The sequence below is a fragment of the Amblyomma mixtum genome, chromosome 8 (genome assembly GCF_055824585.1).
Source record: "Amblyomma mixtum isolate Tamu chromosome 8, ASM5582458v1, whole genome shotgun sequence".
Lineage (NCBI taxonomy): Eukaryota > Metazoa > Arthropoda > Arachnida > Ixodida > Ixodidae > Amblyomma > Amblyomma mixtum.
In genome coordinates, this window is record NC_143019.1 from 76,579,445 (window position 1) to 76,588,600 (window position 9,156).

Genomic DNA, 9,156 nt, shown 5'->3' on the forward strand with positions numbered 1-9,156 from the left:
GCCCTGGGAACCGGGTGTGACTCATCGCAAAGCAAGGGATATGACGAGGCCTGGCGCCGGCGGCAGAAGCATAGACGACGACGGCCGGGGCTGTTACACTCCAAATCACCGAACCTCCGAACCGATCGAAGGAGGCCGTCTCCCACGGGCCTGGGTGAAATTACTGTCAAACGAGTGTCGTCGTTAGGCAAAGATGCGGCGAGAACTTGGCACAGCAGCAGCACGGCGGAAGCAGCGGTATACGTTGGCCGAGTCGGCCTTCGGGTCACCGGACTGGATGGTGCTACGCAAGGTCACGCGGAGCGAGGCTGCTAATTGAAAGACGCTGTGTCGAAGGGGTCTCGTGCTTCGGCCATCCGGCGGGGGAGTTCGAGAAGGTTCAACCACCTGCGAGGAGACTGCGGGATTCTGCTTTCCCACGGAGGCAACGCACAGAACACTTGCGGCAGTGGTCAAGGTGACGCATCTGTGTTTGATGACTGTCTTCCCCTTCTCATCCCCCAAGCTGTGAGAGAGCGAGAGAGCTTCAGCACCGCCCCGTGCCGGGGGTGGTACCGCCAGCGTCATCAATGGCCCTTCCGATTGGACAACGTTATTCGACCTAAGTTCCCTAGTCAGGGATTTGGGGAACGCAAACCGTATTTAACGGGACGTTGTTTGTGATCGGAGGATTGCATTCGCATTGCATTCGATTCGATTCTCATCTGTAAATATGTAGAATAAACCCTTCTGTACAGTTTCCTCGATAACGCAGTCCGTCATTCGGAGCCGGTACCTGCGAGGCTAAACGAGTTAGTCATCTCCAGGACCCCTCCGTCTTCAACCCTGGTTCCAGCGGTGGGATAGAAGCCCCATCTTTAACACTGGTTCCAGCGGTGGGCTTGTAGGCCCACTTCCAACACTGGTGGCAGCGGTGGGATGGACCGTGCGACATCGTACTTTCTCCACGGGTGAGCGTTTTGGCTTTTGCTAAGGGATTCGCCAGGCTTTAAGATTCAGAGAATAATCTTGACTGGGAATCAGGGCTTTGTCATTTGAGAGGGGTTATTCTCAAGGCATTGTGGTGTTAGCAGAGCCAGAGCGGAGAAAGCGTTGTCATGGACCTAATGAGGTTGTACAAGTCGGACTTGCTGTTGATATGCGAGGAACTGTCGGTTGAAGTGCCTAGCAAATTAACCAAAATTGAATTGGGCGAATTCATTCTTAAACAAGTCAAGCATAACGATCAGTTGCTAGTAGATACGTGGAACTTGATACAGGAGGAAAAAGCCCGTAAAGAAAAAGCCGATCGGGAGAAAAAAGCACGTAAGGAGGAAGCTGATCAAGAGTGGGAAAAAGAGAAGGAACGGCAACGGCAACAGTGGAAGGTTGAAATTGAAACAAGGAAACTAAAGATATTAGAACTTCAAAACGAAATACGAAGAAAGGGCGGTAGTGTGAGAGCCGGAAGTCCTGAAAGAGCAAGCGATGCTTATGAAATAGGTCCGCAGATAAGACCCGAAAAGTCTGTGACCGTAGCCGCGTTGGTAAATCGCGACACCACGAGGGAAGTGGCAGAGAACGCGTTCAACCGGTGCGGTAGTCCAAGGAATGCCGCAGAATCCGAGACCGTGTCCAGTGTAGTTGGACGTAATGCTAAGAAAGAGCATTCCGAGATAGCGTCTCAACGACACGAGTGCGAGGATTCTCCTCCAGGTGAGGTAGGAGTGGCAACGGACAACTTTGTCGGGACAGTTGCGAGCGCGACACTTTCAGTAGAGTCGATACAGGCGTCAAACCGGCAGAACCGCGAAAAGGGAGATTTTCCTAGCGAGAAAGGTTTCGAAGTTGAAACAGCGGAAACCCCTTTTGAGAGTAACAACCGCAGTAAGGGCGAGTTGGGATGTCACAGTGGCTTCAGTGACAAAGGCTCCGGAGAGGCTACCTTGGTAATACTGGCACAAGAAGAGTGCGAGGCTGCCGAGGAAAAGGATAGTCATAAGAGCCAGGCGGGCTCAGTTGTGGCTGAGCACTGCAGTGCAGAGAATGGCGCGCAGAGCGACAGCCAGGCGGGCTCAGTTATAGCTGAGCACTGCAGTAGAGAGAATGGCGCGCAGAGCGACAGCCAGGCGGGCTCAGTTGTAGCTGAGCACTGCAATGTAGACAATGGCGCGCAGAGGCAGAGCGACAGCCAGGCGGGCTCAGTTGTAGCTGAGCACTGCAATGCAGAGAATGGCGCGCAGAGCGACAGGCAAGCTGGAGAGGACAACTCCCAAAGGAATGAGCTAGGGATCTCAGGCGCAGTTTCAAGTCCGCCTGTCAGCTGCGTGGAGCTGGCACTGTGCTGCGAAGGCACAGAGGCCAGTTTGGAATTTCAAGACAATTTCCGAGGTGCGACTGAGAAACTAGAGAGAGCTAGTTGCGATCAGGAGACGCACGCGGCACAGTCTAGGCGCAGAAAAAGGAAAAGGGCAAGAACCAAGAGAAAGCGGATCAAATTCAAAGCCCTAAATTCGGTTGCGCGGACAGGTGCGAAAAAAAGAAATGCGGTGGAAGGAAAGGCGAAGCCCTCCCGCGTTGCGCCTCGTAAACTTGCAGCTGCAGTTGATGATCTCGCGACGCGTGCAGCTCGTTCGAAGGCTGACGGCAGTAATGAAAAGGGAAGAGCGCGTCTTCCAAGCAAAACTGGCGCGAAGGGCATAAAGGGGCATCGGCCTGCAAGAAAGACTAGACCGCGCCGTCCGGACAAAAAGCCAGTTAGGAAAAAGGCAAAGCGGCCCAAGAGATCAGAAACCGCAAGGTTGCGCGGCACTCAGCGCATGCGAACGCAGGCGTCGAACAACCGAGACGACACATGCAGGCGTGTTCGGCGGGCGCACTTGAAAAGGAATCGTCCTTCACATTTGGCACCGCATTCTAGGAAGCGCGCATCGCGAATGGGTAGCCGAGCTTCCTGCGTGGGGCGAGAGAAAGAGGCACCTTCTCGCGCTGGTCACTGCTCGTTGTCCAGAGCCAGAGTCGGTTATCGACATTGTAGGCGCGACCAAGGTTTTCGGAGAGCCTCGAGGGGGCGCGGAAACGACAGGGAGAGTCGGGGATGGTTTTTTTCTGCAGCCTTTTGTCACGAGTTGACCGCAGTACAATCAGTCAAAGCGCGACCGCGGCGGGCGCGTCTGAAAGACTAATCCTTTCAACTCGGCGGCGGGGAGTCAGCTTTCCCCCCCGCGTGGCGATTCGAAGTAGCTGTTTCTTTTTTTTTTATTCCTCTTTTTTTTTCTGTGTGTGTTTATGAAATCAGGCAGGGAAAGGCTACTTTTGAGTTAAAACGAGTTGATCGGAGGTTACTGTTTTTTTTTTCCTTACCTTAGAGAAAGGCTAGGGCGTCACTGAGTTAGAAATCACAGGTGTCGATTTCCCATGCTACCAAGAGATAACGGCACTCACAGGAGTGCAGCTCGCGTAGAACTACGCTTAGAGTCGCGTAGACGGAGATTTGATCCCTTAATTGACTGACACCTTACGAAAGGGAGCCTCACTGACGTACACTGAGATGACCTAAGAGAGAACTCTTTAAGGAGCCTGAGAGATGCGCTCGGGTCCAGACCTTTGCTTCGGACCACTTACTATGGTGAAGAGTTAAGTTCAGTGTGACGCCAGTGATAGAGGACTGGGTGCTATTTTAAGTCAAGTTGGCGACGGCCACGAAGAGCACCATGTTCTGTACGTCAGCCGCCGGCTGACCTGTAGAGAAGAAGCGTTCAGCGCTTCAGACAAAGAGCGCGCGTTTGGTTTAGACGGCACAGATGTTGTCGGGTTACCAGAGCTACTTGAACGGCGCAAAGTTCATATTTGAGACTGATCATCGTCTCAAACATGCTTATGACAGTTTTGTCCCCCCAAAGATGGTCGCTTGCTTAGACGGAGTCCTGCTCTCCAAAAACAATTTCTCGATGCGTTTCAGGAACGGAAAACCGCACGGAAATGCTGATGGATTCAGCCGATTGTTGTAGACAGGAGTACTTGGTAGGACCACCTACTGTGTGTGGGTTTTTGCTTTTAACCCTGGTCCAAGCAGTCCGTCTTTGGCGATTTCAATCGGGATATTTTGCGCTTTCTCGGCACCAAAATTGCGCCAAAATCCAATCATGTTTTAGTAAACATTTGTTGTCATTGTGGGAAGCCTGGTGGGTCTTTGGCAAATTCCGAGCGCTTGCTTGTGGGTCAGTGCCCTGTCTTGTGGAACAGTCCACTGATGCCATTCTTTGTTGAATGTTCGTGCTTGGATGCCATTTCTGGAAACCAGCCCTTCCACCCGACTCCGGCCTCATCTCTTCCTGCCCAGCGGTCGTGAACGCTGGCCATTCGAGATTTTTCGGGCCGCGGACGAGCTGTTAAGAGTGGACAACGTGGCCCTGGGAACCGGGTGTGACTCATCGCAAAGCAAGGGATATGACGAGGCCTGGCGCCGGCGGCAGAAGCATAGACGACGACGGCCGGGGCTGTTACACTCCAAATCACCGAACCTCCGAACCGATCGAAGGAGGCCGTCTCCCACGGGCCTGGGTGAAATTACTGTCAAACGAGTGTCGTCGTTAGGCAAAGATGCGGCGAGAACTTGGCACAGCAGCAGCACGGCGGAAGCAGCGGTATACGTTGGCCGAGTCGGCCTTCGGGTCACCGGACTGGATGGTGCTACGCAAGGTCACGCGGAGCGAGGCTGCTAATTGAAAGACGCTGTGTCGAAGGGGTCTCGTGCTTCGGCCATCCGGCGGGGGAGTTCGAGAAGGTTCAACCACCTGCGAGGAGACTGCGGGATTCTGCTTTCCCACGGAGGCAACGCACAGAACACTTGCGGCAGTGGTCAAGGTGACGCATCTGTGTTTGATGACTGTCTTCCCCTTCTCATCCCCCAAGCTGTGAGAGAGCGAGAGAGCTTCAGCACCGCCCCGTGCCGGGGGTGGTACCGCCAGCGTCATCAATGGCCCTTCCGATTGGACAACGTTATTCGACCTAAGTTCCCTAGTCAGGGATTTGGGGAACGCAAACCGTATTTAACGGGACGTTGTTTGTGATCGGAGGATTGCATTCGCATTGCATTCGATTCGATTCTCATCTGTAAATATGTAGAATAAACCCTTCTGTACAGTTTCCTCGATAACGCAGTCCGTCATTCGGAGCCGGTACCTGCGAGGCTAAACGAGTTAGTCATCTCCAGGACCCCTCCGTCTTCAACCCTGGTTCCAGCGGTGGGATAGAAGCCCCATCTTTAACACTGGTTCCAGCGGTGGGCTTGTAGGCCCACTTCCAACAGCGGGTAAGAAACTCAGCACTGAGAATCTACGCCCAATTTTATTAACATCATGCCTAGGCAAACTCATTGAGCATGTCATCCTCAATAGGCTCCAAAACTATGCGGAGGACATGAACCTCCTACCTGAAACAATGTTAGGATTCAGGGCCCAACTATCTACCCAGGACATACTCTTGCAGCTTAACAAGCACGTCATTGAAGCTGACGAGGGAACAGGAACGAAAGCAATATTGGGTTTAGACCTTGTTAAAGCTTTCGACAACGTCACCCACAAAGCCATTTTCACAAACTTGTCAGAAATCAACCCCGGAGAAAGGACGTACAACTACATCCGATCCTTCCTCACTAACAGAACAGCAGTGATAACGGTCGGAACAATAGAGTCAACCCAATCACACTAGGAACTAAAGGAATGCCATAGGGCTCCGTCCTGTCCCCTTTCCTTTTTAACCTCTCCCTCATCAAAATTCCCCCCAACTGGCACAAATACCAGACCTACATCACACGTTCTATGCAGATGACATCACACTTTGCGTCACCAAAGGATGCGAAGGCTACATAGAAGACACACTCCAAGCAGCAGTGGACATCATTGAGGTATGCGCATGGGAATCCGGCCTCACTTGTTCTGAGCAAGAACCTGAACTCTTCGTGATCCGTCGTAAACAAAGAGGTAGGCGTACCACGACATCCCCCCCCCCCCGCAAATAAACGTCTATGTCAATGGACGATCTGTCAAAGAGGTACAAACCATGAGAATACTGGGGTTGTATTTACAAACAAATGGAAAGAATACTGACACACTCACTAAGCTAAAACGCACGGTAGAAGCGACGGCGCGATTAATCCGCCGCATAGCTAACCGCAGACAAGGGGTGAGGGAAAGAGATTTATGTCGACTAGTGCTGGCCTTTGCGCTAAGCAGGATGCTCTATGCCACCCCTTATCTCGAATTTTCGAAAGCAGAAAAGGACAAATTGGATAACATGATACGGCAGGCCTATAAGGCTGCGTTAGGACTCCCACTAAATGCCTCAACCGAAAGGCTTATAAGGTTAGGAATACATAACACCTACAATGAACTGAAAGAAGCCCATTTAATGGCTCAAAGAGAGCGATTAGCCAATTCCAGAACTGGCAGGAGTATCCTTACCAGCCTCGGAATTAACATTCAACCTACGAATAACGATGCTAAAGTAGACTTACCCCGCGACTATAGGACGGCCCTACTAATCAAACCACTCCCCGAAAACATGCACCCCTTACACCATGAGGGTAGAAGACAAGCACGAGCCAAAGCCGTACATAACAAATACAGACAGTGCGCTGGAACACTTTATGTAGATGCGGCAGAATACAAGCATAGCAATGCCTTTGCAATTGTGGTTGTGAACGAGAATGGTGACCACATCGTCTCGGCAACAATCAAAATGAAATCCTCTGAAACGGCAGAAGAGGTGGCTATAGTCCTCGCCCTAGCGCATACCCAAGGGAGCATCATCCTCAGCGATTCCAAAATGGGTATCAATAATTTCGCTAAAGGGCGAATCACAAACACCTCCCTTAGAATCCTTAACGCAACCAAATTCTCCCCAAATTATTCCGAATTGATATGGGTCCCAGCCCATTCGGGGAATCCGGGGAACGAGGCAGCCCACAATAAATCCCGAGGTTTCGTCGACCGGGCAGTGGATGAGTCTGGCTCCCTGAATTTCACGAAGGACTCCATGATCACATATCATGATCTCACCAATCATTTTAAACTAGAGAGGAGAATTTTCCCCCCTCCGGACAAAAGACTTACTAAAGAACAAGAGGTTACGTGGCGTCGTCTACAGACGAGATCGATATGCACCCCATCACTCCTCGCGCACATTTATCCAGATCTTTGGTTTGGTTTGGTTTATGGGGTTTAACGTCCCAAAGCGACTAAGGCTATGAGAGACGCCGTAGTGGAGGGCTCCGGAAATTTCGACCACCTGGAGTTCTTTAACCTGCACTGACATCGCACAGTACACGGGCCTCTAGAATTTCTCCTCCAAAGAAATTCAGCCGCCGCGGCCGGGATCGAACCCGCGTCTTTCGCGCCAGCAGCCGAGCACCATAACCACTCAGCCACCGCGGCGGGTCCAGATCTTTACAACCTATACTGCAAACACTGTAGCCAACGTGCTACCTACGATCACATCCTGTGGGACTGCAAAGTAGAGCCACCTCCGGGGGTGATCTAGTTACAGCTCCTTCTCTCGAGCGGTGGGAGACCGTGCTGGCTAGCTCTGACCCCAGAACGGACGTTTTGGCGGTGGAGTGGGCTGACAAAGTCGTCGAGGGCTATGTATTCTCGACCACTTGACGCGACCTCTTGCCAAGCTCTTTCCGGCGAATAAATTGTTTTACAATCAAGCGGTCGTGTTTTTCGCTGGCCGTCGCCGCTCATCGGGTCTGAAGCCGTGTACAATAAATGTGGGGCCGTGCTTAGCAGCTCCGGGTCACTACAATGTGGGCGCTAGGCACAGCCTCACATTTATTGTAGACGGCTTCAGAATCTATGGGTGGCGACGGCCAGCGAACAACACCACCGCTTTGCCGCTGTACCATCAACGTACTACTCGGCGCGCGCCTAGCAACTCCTCTCCTTTCTCCAAAGCGCCAGTTCATGTTGTGCCACTACAGAGGCCCCCACTCAGACAGCATGTCGGAACAAAAAATAACGAAAGAAAAATAGCGCAAAACACAATAAACCACAAAACACTAAGAACAAGGAGCTATAGCCATATGTTCACTTGAAGTCCTTGCGCAGGTGGTAGTCCGATGGGCAAGCAGGGTCGCAAAAAAAGAGATGTTCCGCAGGTAGCGGCAGGGTAAAACACATCGGCCGGGGAGGGGTTACGACTGGAGAACAAGCTGAGTAGCCATGAGTCGTTGCTATGCGGCCGCCGAAGTAGGGAGAGCAACTAGAGGGACGCTGCACGCGCACCAAAGATGAGAGCTGCTTGTGCCAGCTGTGTCGATGGTGGGTATTCGGTTTGACCATACTGTGTTGCATCGCATGATGGGCATCGGCAGGTGGGTATTCGGTTTGACCATACTATGTTGCATCGCGTGATGGGCATCGGCAAAAGGCTGACACGTACGGTGCCCACTTGCTGCTGTAGAGATGCGCAGGTGTAGCCGGCCCATATGACATCGGTGAAGTATACTCAAAGGCAGTCTTCCTGCTCTGAACTTCACTGGAAGAGTGCGAATAGCTTTGCGACAAGCCCGTGACGAGGAGGGAATGACGCGATGAGCAATGGGAGATGCTGTGCATGGAGCGGATGGCACATCTGCCGTCGGTAGAGCTCGGAGTGGTGCAGACAGCTAACAAGGTTCTTGACGTATGGCACGAAACACGAGGATCTGGCGGTAGCACTGTGCAAGCAGAAAGTTGCCGCGTGTCCTGTTCTGTGGGTAGGCGAAGAGGAAGGACCAAGGTGACGTGAGTCGGCACCGGATCCACAACACGTACCAGGGAGGGTTCGTTGTATGGATCGTGGGAGTCTGGCGATGTGGAGGCGCAGAACTCAACTGACGTGGCTTCGCTTTGCAAGGTGATCGCAGCAGGTGGGAAGTACGCTTGCGGCAATGGGTGAGAGGAGTGGGCGGAGTCCAGTACTGCAGACTCACACGACTCGCAGGTCAGTTCGGAACGACTGTGGGGCTTGTGGAGGGCGGCGAGGCTTCAAGCGCCTGCACCCGAGGGAGGAACAGAGCAGGCTGCGATACTTCGGTTGTCGAAGCGCTGCAAGGTGTTGAACGAGTGAGGGGAATGCCGTAGAAGGGAATGACAGCCGCCTTCAGGTCGTCGCATAGCGTTGGGCCGGGTT

The 9,156-nt window shown here is 52.6% G+C and overlaps 1 pseudogene; it reads left to right on the forward strand.

The window, feature by feature from the left end:
- LOC149333061 (uncharacterized) overlaps nt 1-8,861 on the forward strand; it is a 52,163-nt pseudogene extending 43,302 nt beyond the window's left edge.
- Nucleotides 8,862-9,156: the final 295 nt, after the last annotated feature.